Here is a 14,139-nt window from a genome sequence, read left to right on the forward strand (position 1 = left end):
CTGCCTGCCTCACAATTGCCCACCAGCCTTGCCACTCTCCTCCAAACTCTTCCGCACCACTCAGAACGACCCCAGGGCGGCGCAATTCCTCACCCCATGGCACCTTCACATGCTTAGGCCACACTCACCACAACTGCTGAGCTCCTTTTCCTCCCCTCCTCCAACTTACCACTGCCCTCCTCACACTTTTCCACTCGAGCAGCCACTCTCCTCCAACACCTGCCGAACATGCACAGGCCCCCACAAGGAGCAGCAAAGGGCCCACCCTTTTGGCCCTGCCACACCTACGGCTCTCCCACAAGCACTCCCGCCCTCCACTCACTACCCTCATCCAACTTACACCTGCCCACCTCACACTTCCCCACCAGCATTGCCACCCTCCTACAACCACCTTTCGCACCACTCTAAACGGCCACCACGCGGCAAAATGCCTCAACCCATGGCACTCGCACATCCTTAGGGCGCATTTACAACAAGTACCTAGCTCGCATTCCGCCCCTCATACAACCAACGCCTGCCCTCCTCTCATTTCCCCACCAGCATTGCCAACCTCCTCCAACCAATTCCGCACCACTGAAAATGGCCAGCAAGTGGCGCAATGCTTCAACCCATGGCACCCTCACATGCTTAGGCAACACTCACAAGTTCCTAGCTCGCTTTCCTCCCCTCCTCCAACGTATGATTGCCCTCCTCACACTTTCGCACTCGAGCAGCCACTCTCCTCCAACGCCTGCCTAGTATGCACAGGCCCACCCGGGGAGCACCATTGCCTCCACCCTTTTGGCCCTGACATCCCTACGGCTCTCCCACAAGCACTCCCGTCTTCCTTTCCCTCACCTCCTACAACTTACAACTGCCCTCCTCACACTTTCGGACTGGAGCAGCCACTCTCCTCCAAAGCCTGCCTAACATGTGCAGGCCCACACGGGGAGCACCATGGCATCCACCCTTTTGGCCCTGACATCCACACGGCTCTCCCACAAGCACTCCCGTCTTCCTTTCCCTCACCTCCTACAACTTACCACTGTCCTCCTCACACTTTCTGCCTGGAGCAGCCACTCTCCTCCAAAGCCTGCCTAACATGTGCAGGCCCACACGGGGAGCACCATGGCCTCCACCCTTTTGGCCCTGACATGCCTACGGCACTCCTACAAGCACTCCCAACCTCCTTTCCCTACCCTTCTCCAACTTACGACTGCCCTCCTCACACTTTCGGACTTGAGCAGCTAATCTCCTCCTAAGCCTGCCTAACATGTACAGGCCCACCCGGGGAGCACCATTGCCTCCACACTTTTGGCCCTCACATGCCTACGGCTCTCCCACAAGCACTCATGTCCTCCTTTCCCTCACCTCCTACAACCTAGGACTGCCCTCCTCACACTTTCCCATTAGAGCAGCCAATCTCCTCCAACGTGTGCCTAACATGCACAGGCCAACACGGGGAGCACCATTGCCTCCACCCTTTTGGCCCTGACATCCCTACGGCTCTCCCACAAGCACTCCCGCCCTCTTTTCCCTCAACACCTACAACCTACAACAGCTCTCCCCACACTTTCTGCCTGGAGCAGCCACTCTCCTCCAACGCCTGCCTAACATGCAGAGGCCCACACGAGAAGCAACATTGCCTCCACCCTTTTGGCCCTGACATCCACACGGCTCTCCCACAAGCACTCCCGCCCTCCTTTCCCTACCCTTCTCCAACTTACGACTGCCCTCCTCACACTTTCGGACTTGAGCAGCCAATCTCCTCCCAAGCCTGCCTAACATGTACAGGCCCACACGCGGAGCACCATTGCCTCCACCCTTTTGGCGCTGACATGCCTACGGCTCTCCCACAACCACTCCCGTCTTCCTTTCCCTCACCTCCTACAACTTACCACTGCCCTCCTCACACTTTCCCATTAGAGCAGCCACTCTCCTCCAAAGCCTGCCTAACATGTACAGGCCCACACGGGGAGCACCATTGCCTCCTCCCTTTTGGCCCTGACATCCACACGGCTCTCCCACAAGCACTCACATCCTCCTTTCCCTCACCTCCTACAACCTACAGCAGCCCTCGTCACACTTCCTGCCTGGAGCAGCCGCTATCCTCCAAAGCCTGCCTAGCATGTACAGGCCCACACGGGGAGCACCATTGCCTCCACCCTTTTGGCCCTGACATCCACACGGCTCTCCCACAAGCACTCCCATCCGCATTTCCTTCACCTCCTACAGCTTACCACTGCCCTCCTCACACTTTCCAATTAGAGCAGCCAATCTCCTCCAACGCCTGCCTAACATGTACAGGCCCACACGGGGAGCACCATTGCATCCACCCTTTTGGCCCTCACATGCCTACGGCTCTCCCACAAGCACTCCAATCCTCCTACCCCTCACCTCCTACAACCTAGGACAGCCCTCCTCACACTTTCGGACTGGAGCTGCCAATCTCCTCCAACCTGTGCCTAACATGTACAGGCCCACACGGGGAGCACCATGGCCTCCACCCTTTTGGCCCTGACATGCCTACGGCTCTCCCACAAGCACTCCCGTCTTCCTTTCCCTCACCTCCTACAACTTTCCACTTCCCTCCTCACACTTCCTGCCTGGAGCAGCCACTCTCCTCCAACGCCTGCCTAGTATGCACAGGCCCACACGGGGAGCACCATTGCCTCCACCCTTTTGGCCCTGACATGACTACGGCTCTCCCACAAGCACTCCCGTCTTCCTTTCCCTCACCTCCTACAACTTACAACTGCCCTCCTCACACTTTCGGACTGGAGCTGCCAATCTCCTCCAAAGCCTGCCTAACATGTGCAGGCCCACACGGGGAGCACCATGGCATCCACCCTTTTGGCCCTGACATGCCTACGGCACTCCTACAAGCACTCCCGCCCTCCTTTCCCTACCCTTCTCCAACTTACGACTGCCCTCCTCACACTTTCGGACTTGAGCAGCCAATCTCCTCCCAAGCCTGCCTAACATGTACAGGCCCACACGCGGAGCACCATTGCCTCCACCCTTTTGGCGCTGACATGCCTACGGCTCTCCCACAACCACTCCCGTCTTCCTTTCCCTCACCTCCTACAACTTACCACTGCCCTCCTCACACTTTCCCATTAGAGCAGCCACTCTCCTCCAAAGCCTGCCTAACATGTACAGGCCCACACGGGGAGCACCATTGCCTCCTCCCTTTTGGCCCTGACATCCACACGGCTCTCCCACAAGCACTCCCATCCTCCTTTCCCTCACCTCCTACAACCTACAGCAGCCCTCGTCACACTTCCTGCCTGGAGCAGCCGCTATCCTCCAAAGCCTGCCTAGCATGTACAGGCCCACACGGGGAGCACCATTGCCTCCACCCTTTAGGCCGTGACATGCCTACGGCTCTCCCTCAAGCACTCCCGTCTTCCTTTCCCTCACCTCCTACAACTTGCCACTGCCCTCCTCACAATTTCCCATTAGAGCAGCCAATCTACTCCAAAGCCTGCCTACCATGCACAGGTCCACACGGGGAGCACCATGGCCTCCACCCTTTAGACCCTGACATCCACACGGCTCTCCCACAACCACTCCCACCCTCCGTTCCCTACCCTACTCCAACTTCCGACAGCCCTCCTCACACTTTCGGACTGGAGCAGCCGCTCTCCTCCAAAGCCTGCCTAGCATGTGCAGGCCCACACGGGGAGCACCATGGCCTCCACCCTTTTGGCCCTGACATCCACACGGCTCTCCCACAAGCACTCCCGCCCTCCTTCCCCTCACCTCCTGCAACCTACAGCAGCCCTCCTCACACTTTCGGACTGGAGCAGCCGCTCTCCTCCAAAGCCTGCCTAGCATGTACAGGCCCACACGGGGAGCACCATTGCCTCCACGCTTTTGCCCCTGACATCCACACGGCTCTCCCACAAGCACTCCCGTCTTCCTTTCCCTCACCTCCTACAACTTACCACTCTCCTCCTGACACTTCCTGCCTGGAGCAGCCACTCTCCTTCAAAGCCTGCCTAACATGTGCAGGCCCACCCGGGGAGCACCATGGCCTCCGCTCTTTTGGCCCTGACATGCCTACGGCTCTCCCACAAGCACTCACATCCTCCTTTCCCTCACCTCCTACAACTTACCACTGCCCTCCTCACACTTTCGGACTGGAGCAGCCACTCTCCTCCAAAGCCTGCCTAACATGTACAAGCCCACACGGGGAGCACCATTGCCTCCACCCTTTTGGCCCTGACATCCCTACGGCTCTCCCACAAGCACTCCCATCCGCATTTCCTTCACCTCCTACAGCTTACCACTGCCCTCCTCACACTTTCCAATTAGAGCAGCCAATCTCCTCCAACGCCTGCCTAACATGTACAGGCCCACACGGGGAGCACCATTGCATCCACCCTTTTGGCCCTCACATGCCTACGGCTCTCCCACAAGCACTCCAATCCTCCTACCCCTCACCTCCTACAACCTAGGACAGCCCTCCTCACACTTTCGGACTGGAGCTGCCAATCTCCTCCAACCTGTGCCTAACATGTACAGGCCCACACGGGGAGCACCATGGCCTCCACCCTTTTGGCCCTGACATGCCTACGGCTCTCCCACAAGCACTCCCGTCTTCCTTTCCCTCACCTCCTACAACTTTCCACTTCCCTCCTCACACTTCCTGCCTGGAGCAGCCACTCTCCTCCAACGCCTGCCTAGTATGCACAGGCCCACACGGGGAGCACCATTGCCTCCACCCTTTTGGCCCTGACATGCCTACGGCTCTCCCACAAGCACTCCCGTCTTCCTTTCCCTCACCTCCTACAACTTACAACTGCCCTCCTCACACTTTCGGACTGGAGCAGCCAATCTCCTCCCAAGCCTGCCTAACATATACAGGCCCACACGCGGAGCACCATTGCCTCCACCCTTTTGGCGCTGACATGCCTACGGCTCTCCCACAACCACTCCCGTCTTCCTTTCCCTCACCTCCTACAACTTACCACTGCCCTCCTCACACTTTCCCATTAGAGCAGCCACTCTCCTCCAAAGCCTGCCTAACATGTACAGGCCCACACGGGGAGCACCATTGCCTCCTCCCTTTTGGCCCTGACATCCACACGGCTCTCCCACAAGCACTCACATCCTCCTTTCCCTCACCTCCTACAACCTACAGCAGCCCTCGTCACACTTCCTGCCTGGAGCAGCCGCTATCCTCCAAAGCCTGCCTAGCATGTACAGGCCCACACGGGGAGCACCATTGCCTCCACCCTTTAGGCCGTGACATGCCTACGGCTCTCCCTCAAGCACTCCCGTCTTCCTTTCCCTCACCTCCTACAACTTGCCACTGCCCTCCTCACAATTTCCCATTAGAGCAGCCAATCTACTCCAAAGCCTGCCTACCATGCACAGGTCCACACGGGGAGCACCATGGCCTCCACCCTTTAGACCCTGACATCCACACGGCTCTCCCACAACCACTCCCACCCTCCGTTCCCTACCCTACTCCAACTTCCGACAGCCCTCCTCACACTTTCGGACTGGAGCAGCCAATCTCCTCCAACGCCTGCCTAACACGTACAGACCCACCGGGGGAGCACCATTGTCTCCACCCTTTTGGCCCTGACATCCACACGGCTCTCCCACAAGCACTCCCGCCCTCCTTCCCCTCACCTCCTGCAACCTACAGCAGCCCTCCTCACACTTTCGGACTGGAGCAGCCGCTCTCCTCCAAAGCCTGCCTAGCATGTACAGGCCCACACGGGGAGCACCATTGCCTCCACGCTTTTGCCCCTGACATCCACACGGCTCTCCCACAAGCACTCCCGTCTTCCTTTCCCTCACCTCCTACAACTTACCACTCTCCTCCTGACACTTCCTGCCTGGAGCAGCCACTCTCCTTCAAAGCCTGCCTAACATGTGCAGGCCCACCCGGGGAGCACCATGGCCTCCGCTCTTTTGGCCCTGACATGCCTACGGCTCTCCCACAAGCACTCACATCCTCCTTTCCCTCACCTCCTACAACTTACCACTGCCCTCCTCACACTTTCGGACTGGAGCAGCCACTCTCCTCCAAAGCCTGCCTAACATGTACAAGCCCACACGGGGAGCACCATTGCCTCCACCCTTTTGGCCCTGACATCCCTACGGCTCTCCCACAAGCACTCCCATCCGCATTTCCTTCACCTCCTACAGCTTACCACTGCCCTCCTCACACTTTCCAATTAGAGCAGCCAATCTCCTCCAACGCCTGCCTAACATGTACAGGCCCACACGGGGAGCACCATTGCATCCACCCTTTTGGCCCTCACATGCCTACGGCTCTCCCACAAGCACTCCAATCCTCCTACCCCTCACCTCCTACAACCTAGGACAGCCCTCCTCACACTTTCGGACTGGAGCTGCCAATCTCCTCCAACCTGTGCCTAACATGTACAGGCCCACACGGGGAGCACCATGGCCTCCACCCTTTTGGCCCTGACATGCCTACGGCTCTCCCACAAGCACTCCCGTCTTCCTTTCCCTCACCTCCTACAACTTTCCACTTCCCTCCTCACACTTCCTGCCTGGAGCAGCCACTCTCCTCCAACGCCTGCCTAGTATGCACAGGCCCACACGGGGAGCACCATTGCCTCCACCCTTTTGGCCCTGACATGCCTACGGCTCTCCCACAAGCACTCCCGTCTTCCTTTCCCTCACCTCCTACAACTTACAACTGCCCTCCTCACACTTTCGGACTGGAGCAGCCACTCTCCTCCAAAGCCTGCCTAACATGTGCAGGCCCACACGGGGAGCACCATGGCATCCACCCTTTTGGCCCTGACATGCCTACGGCACTCCTACAAGCACTCCCGCCCTCCTTTCCCTACCCTTCTCCAACTTACGACTGCCCTCCTCACACTTTCGGACTTGAGCAGCCAATCTCCTCCCAAGCCTGCCTAACATGTACAGGCCCACACGCGGAGCACCATTGCCTCCACCCTTTTGGCGCTGACATGCCTACGGCTCTCCCACAACCACTCCCGTCTTCCTTTCCCTCACCTCCTACAACTTACCACTGCCCTCCTCACACTTTCCCATTAGAGCAGCCACTCTCCTCCAAAGCCTGCCTAACATGTACAGGCCCACACGGGGAGCACCATTGCCTCCTCCCTTTTGGCCCTGACATCCACACGGCTCTCCCACAAGCACTCCCATCCTCCTTTCCCTCACCTCCTACAACCTACAGCAGCCCTCGTCACACTTCCTGCCTGGAGCAGCCGCTATCCTCCAAAGCCTGCCTAGCATGTACAGGCCCACACGGGGAGCACCATTGCCTCCACCCTTTAGGCCGTGACATGCCTACGGCTCTCCCTCAAGCACTCCCGTCTTCCTTTCCCTCACCTCCTACAACTTGCCACTGCCCTCCTCACAATTTCCCATTAGAGCAGCCAATCTACTCCAAAGCCTGCCTACCATGCACAGGTCCACACGGGGAGCACCATGGCCTCCACCCTTTAGACCCTGACATCCACACGGCTCTCCCACAACCACTCCCACCCTCCGTTCCCTACCCTACTACAACTTCCGACAGCCCTCCTCACACTTTCGGACTGGAGCAGCCAATCTCCTCCAACGCCTGCCTAACACGTACAGACCCACCGGGGGAGCACCATTGTCTCCACCCTTTTGGCCCTGACATCCACACGGCTCTCCCACAAGCACTCCCGCCCTCCTTCCACTCACCTCCTGCAACCTACAGCAGCCCTCCTCACACTTTCGGACTGGAGCAGCCGCTCTCCTCCAAAGCCTGCCTAGCATGTACAGGCCCACACGGGGAGCACCATTGCCTCCACGCTTTTGCCCCTGACATCCACACGGCTCTCCCACAAGCACTCCCGTCTTCCTTTCCCTCACCTCCTACAACTTACCACTCTCCTCCTGACACTTCCTGCCTGGAGCAGCCACTCTCCTTCAAAGCCTGCCTAACATGTGCAGGCCCACCCGGGGAGCACCATGGCCTCCGCTCTTTTGGCCCTGACATGCCTACGGCTCTCCCACAAGCACTCACATCCTCCTTTCCCTCACCTCCTACAACTTACCACTGCCCTCCTCACACTTTCGGACTGGAGCAGCCACTCTCCTCCAAAGCCTGCCTAACATGTACAAGCCCACACGGGGAGCACCATTGCCTCCACCCTTTTGGCCCTGACATCCACACGGCTCTCCCACAAGCACTCCCATCCGCATTTCCTTCACCTCCTACAGCTTACCACTGCCCTCCTCACACTTTCCAATTAGAGCAGCCCATCTCCTCCTACGCCTGCCTAACATGTACAGGCCCACACGGGGAGCACCATTGCCTCCACCCTTTTGGCCCTCACATGCCTACGGCTCTCCCACAAGCACTCCAATCCTCCTACCCCTCACCTCCTACAACCTAGGACAGCCCTCCTCACACTTTCGGACTGGAGCTGCCAATCTCCTCCAACCTGTGCCTAACATGTACAGGCCCACACGGGGAGCACCATGGCCTCCACCCTTTTGGCCCTGACATGCCTACGGCTCTCCCACAAGCACTCCCGTCTTCCTTTCCCTCACCTCCTACAACTTTCCACTTCCCTCCTCACACTTCCTGCCTGGAGCAGCCACTCTCCTCCAACGCCTGCCTAGTATGCACAGGCCCACACGGGGAGCACCATTGCCTCCACCCTTTTGGCCCTGACATCCACACGGCTCTCCCACAAGCACTCCCGTCTTCCTTTCCCTCACCTCCTACAACTTACAACTGCCCTCCTCACACTTTCGGACTGGAGCAGCCACTCTCCTCCAAAGCCTGCCTAACATGTGCAGGACCACATTGGGAGCACCATGGCATCCACCCTTTTGGCCCTGACATGCCTACGGCACACCTACAAGCACTCCCGCCCTCCTTTCCCTACCCTTCTCCAACTTACGACTGCCCTCCTCACACTTTCGGACTTGAGCAGCCAATCTCCTCCCAAGCCTGCCTAGCATGCACAGGCCAACACGGGGAGCACCATTGCCTCCACCATTTTGGCCCTGACATGCCTACGGCTCTCCCACAAGCACTCCCGCCCTCTTTTCCCTCAACACCTACAACCTACAACAGCTCTCCTCACACTTCCTGCCTGGAGAAGCTGCTATCCTCGAAAGCCTGCCTAGCATGTACAGGCCCACACGGGGAGCACCATTGCATCCACCCTTTTGGCCCTGACATGCCTACGGCTCTCCCACAAGCACTCCCGTCTTCCTTTCCCTCACCTCCTACAACTTACCACTGCCCTCCTCACACTTTCCCATTAGAGCAGCCACTCTCCTCCAAAGCCTGCCTAACATGTACAGGCCCACACGGGGAGCACCATTGCCTCCTCCCTTTTGGCCCTGACATCCACACGGCTCTCCCACAAGCACTCCCATCCTCCTTTCCCTCACCTCCTACAACCTACAGCAGCCCTCGTCACACTTCCTGCCTGGAGCAGCCGCTATCCTCCAAAGCCTGCCTAGCATGTACAGGCCCACACGGGGAGCACCATTGCCTCCACCCTTTTGGCCCTGACATCCCTACGGCTCTCCCACAAGCACTCCCATCCGCATTTCCTTCACCTCCTACAGCTTACCACTGCCCTCCTCACACTTTCCAATTAGAGCAGCCAATCTCCTCCCAAGCCTGCCTAACATGTACAGGCCCACACGCGGAGCACCATTGCATCCACCCTTTTGGCCCTCACATGCCTACGGCTCTCCCACAAGCACTCCAATCCTCCTACCCCTCACCTCCTACAACCTAGGACAGCCCTCCTCACACTTTCGGACTGGAGCTGCCAATCTCCTCCAACCTGTGCCTAACATGTACAGGCCCACACGGGGAGCACCATGGCCTCCACCCTTTTGGCCCTGACATGCCTACGGCTCTCCCACAAGCACTCCCGTCTTCCTTTCCCTCACCTCCTACAACTTTCCACTTCCCTCCTCACACTTCCTGCCTGGAGCAGCCACTCTCCTCCAACGCCTGCCTAGTATGCACAGGCCCACACGGGGAGCACCATTGCCTCCACCCTTTTGGCCCTGACATGCCTACGGCTCTCCCACAAGCACTCCCGTCTTCCTTTCCCTCACCTCCTACAACTTACAACTGCCCTCCTCACACTTTCGGACTGGAGCAGCCACTCTCCTCCAAAGCCTGCCTAACATGTGCAGGCCCACACGGGGAGCACCATGGCATCCACCCTTTTGGCCCTGACATGCCTACGGCACTCCTACAAGCACTCCCGCCCTCCTTTCCCTACCCTTCTCCAACTTACGACTGCCCTCCTCACACTTTCGGACTTGAGCAGCCAATCTCCTCCCAAGCCTGCCTAACATGTACAGGCCCACACGCGGAGCACCATTGCCTCCACCCTTTTGGCGCTGACATGCCTACGGCTCTCCCACAACCACTCCCGTCTTCCTTTCCCTCACCTCCTACAACTTACCACTGCCCTCCTCACACTTTCCCATTAGAGCAGCCACTCTCCTCCAAAGCCTGCCTAACATGTACAGGCCCACACGGGGAGCACCATTGCCTCCTCCCTTTTGGCCCTGACATCCACACGGCTCTCCCACAAGCACTCCCATCCTCCTTTCCCTCACCTCCTACAACCTACAGCAGCCCTCGTCACACTTCCTGCCTGGAGCAGCCGCTATCCTCCAAAGCCTGCCTAGCATGTACAGGCCCACACGGGGAGCACCATTGCCTCCACCCTTTAGGCCGTGACATGCCTACGGCTCTCCCTCAAGCACTCCCGTCTTCCTTTCCCTCACCTCCTACAACTTGCCACTGCCCTCCTCACAATTTCCCATTAGAGCAGCCAATCTACTCCAAAGCCTGCCTACCATGCACAGGTCCACACGGGGAGCACCATGGCCTCCACCCTTTAGACCCTGACATCCACACGGCTCTCCCACAACCACTCCCACCCTCCGTTCCCTACCCTACTACAACTTCCGACAGCCCTCCTCACACTTTCGGACTGGAGCAGCCAATCTCCTCCAACGCCTGCCTAACACGTACAGACCCACCGGGGGAGCACCATTGTCTCCACCCTTTTGGCCCTGACATCCACACGGCTCTCCCACAAGCACTCCCGCCCTCCTTCCACTCACCTCCTGCAACCTACAGCAGCCCTCCTCACACTTTCGGACTGGAGCAGCCGCTCTCCTCCAAAGCCTGCCTAGCATGCACAGGCCCACACGGGGAGCACCATTGCCTCCACGCTTTTGCCCCTGACATCCACACGGCTCTCCCACAAGCACTCCCGTCTTCCTTTCCCTCACCTCCTACAACTTACCACTCTCCTCCTGACACTTCCTGCCTGGAGCAGCCACTCTCCTTCAAAGCCTGCCTAACATGTGCAGGCCCACCCGGGGAGCACCATGGCCTCCGCTCTTTTGGCCCTGACATGCCTACGGCTCTCCCACAAGCACTCACATCCTCCTTTCCCTCACCTCCTACAACTTACCACTGCCCTCCTCACACTTTCGGACTGGAGCAGCCACTCTCCTCCAAAGCCTGCCTAACATGTACAAGCCCACACGGGGAGCACCATTGCCTCCACCCTTTTGGCCCTGACATCCACACGGCTCTCCCACAAGCACTCCCATCCGCATTTCCTTCACCTCCTACAGCTTACCACTGCCCTCCTCACACTTTCCAATTAGAGCAGCCCATCTCCTCCAACGCCTGCCTAACATGTACAGGCCCACACGGGGAGCACCATTGCCTCCACCCTTTTGGCCCTCACATGCCTACGGCTCTCCCACAAGCACTCCAATCCTCCTACCCCTCACCTCCTACAACCTAGGACAGCCCTCCTCACACTTTCGGACTGGAGCTGCCAATCTCCTCCAACCTGTGCCTAACATGTACAGGCCCACACGGGGAGCACCATGGCCTCCACCCTTTTGGCCCTGACATGCCTACGGCTCTCCCACAAGCACTCCCGTCTTCCTTTCCCTCACCTCCTACAACTTTCCACTTCCCTCCTCACACTTCCTGCCTGGAGCAGCCACTCTCCTCCAACGCCTGCCTAGTATGCACAGGCCCACACGGGGAGCACCATTGCCTCCACCCTTTTGGCCCTGACATGCCTACGGCTCTCCCACAAGCACTCCCGTCTTCCTTTCCCTCACCTCCTACAACTTACAACTGCCCTCCTCACACTTTCGGACTGGAGCAGCCACTCTCCTCCAAAGCCTGCCTAACATGTGCAGGCCCACACGGGGAGCACCATGGCATCCACCCTTTTGGCCCTGACATCCACACGGCTCTCCCACAAGCACTCCCGCCCTCCTTTCCCTACCCTTCTCCAACTTACGACTGCCCTCCTCACACTTTCGGACTTGAGCAGCCAATCTCCTCCCAAGCCTGCCTAACATGTACAGGCCCACACGCGGAGCACCATTGCCTCCACCCTTTTGGCGCTGACATGCCTACGGCTCTCCCACAACCACTCCCGTCTTCCTTTCCCTCACCTCCTACAACTTACCACTGCCCTCCTCACACTTTCCCATTAGAGCAGCCACTCTCCTCCAAAGCCTGCCTAACATGTACAGGCCCACACGGGGAGCACCATTGCCTCCTCCCTTTTGGCCCTGACATCCACACGGCTCTCCCACAAGCACTCCCATCCTCCTTTCCCTCACCTCCTACAACCTACAGCAGCCCTCGTCACACTTCCTGCCTGGAGCAGCCGCTATCCTCCAAAGCCTGCCTAGCATGTACAGGCCCACACGGGGAGCACCATTGCCTCCACCCTTTAGGCCGTGACATGCCTACGGCTCTCCCTCAAGCACTCCCGTCTTCCTTTCCCTCACCTCCTACAACTTGCCACTGCCCTCCTCACAATTTCCCATTAGAGCAGCCAATCTATTCCAAAGCCTGCCTACCATGCACAGGTCCACACGGGGAGCACCATGGCCTCCACCCTTTAGACCCTGACATCCACACGGCTCTCCCACAACCACTCCCACCCTCCGTTCCCTACCCTACTACAACTTCCGACAGCCCTCCTCACACTTTCGGACTGGAGCAGCCAATCTCCTCCAACGCCTGCCTAACACGTACAGACCCACCGGGGGAGCACCATTGTCTCCACCCTTTTGGCCCTGACATCCACACGGCTCTCCCACAAGCACTCCCGCCCTCCTTCCACTCACCTCCTGCAACCTACAGCAGCCCTCCTCACACTTTCGGACTGGAGCAGCCGCTCTCCTCCAAAGCCTGCCTAGCATGTACAGGCCCACACGGGGAGCACCATTGCCTCCACGCTTTTGCCCCTGACATCCACACGGCTCTCCCACAAGCACTCCCGTCTTCCTTTCCCTCACCTCCTACAACTTACCACTCTCCTCCTGACACTTCCTGCCTGGAGCAGCCACTCTCCTTCAAAGCCTGCCTAACATGTGCAGGCCCACCCGGGGAGCACCATGGCCTCCGCTCTTTTGGCCCTGACATGCCTACGGCTCTCCCACAAGCACTCACATCCTCCTTTCCCTCACCTCCTACAACTTACCACTGCCCTCCTCACACTTTCGGACTGGAGCAGCCACTCTCCTCCAAAGCCTGCCTAACATGTACAAGCCCACACGGGGAGCACCATTGCCTCCACCCTTTTGGCCCTGACATCCACACGGCTCTCCCACAAGCACTCCCATCCGCATTTCCTTCACCTCCTACAGCTTACCACTGCCCTCCTCACACTTTCCAATTAGAGCAGCCCATCTCCTCCTACGCCTGCCTAACATGTACAGGCCCACACGGGGAGCACCATTGCCTCCACCCTTTTGGCCCTCACATGCCTACGGCTCTCCCACAAGCACTCCAATCCTCCTACCCCTCACCTCCTACAACCTAGGACAGCCCTCCTCACACTTTCGGACTGGAGCTGCCAATCTCCTCCAACCTGTGCCTAACATGTACAGGCCCACACGGGGAGCACCATGGCCTCCACCCTTTTGGCCCTGACATGCCTACGGCTCTCCCACAAGCACTCCCGTCTTCCTTTCCCTCACCTCCTACAACTTTCCACTTCCCTCCTCACACTTCCTGCCTGGAGCAGCCACTCTCCTCCAACGCCTGCCTAGTATGCACAGGCCCACACGGGGAGCACCATTGCCTCCACCCTTTTGGCCCTGACATCCACACGG

Source organism: Struthio camelus, chromosome 7, assembly GCF_040807025.1.
Source record: "Struthio camelus isolate bStrCam1 chromosome 7, bStrCam1.hap1, whole genome shotgun sequence".
NCBI classification, from domain to species: domain Eukaryota; kingdom Metazoa; phylum Chordata; class Aves; order Struthioniformes; family Struthionidae; genus Struthio; species Struthio camelus.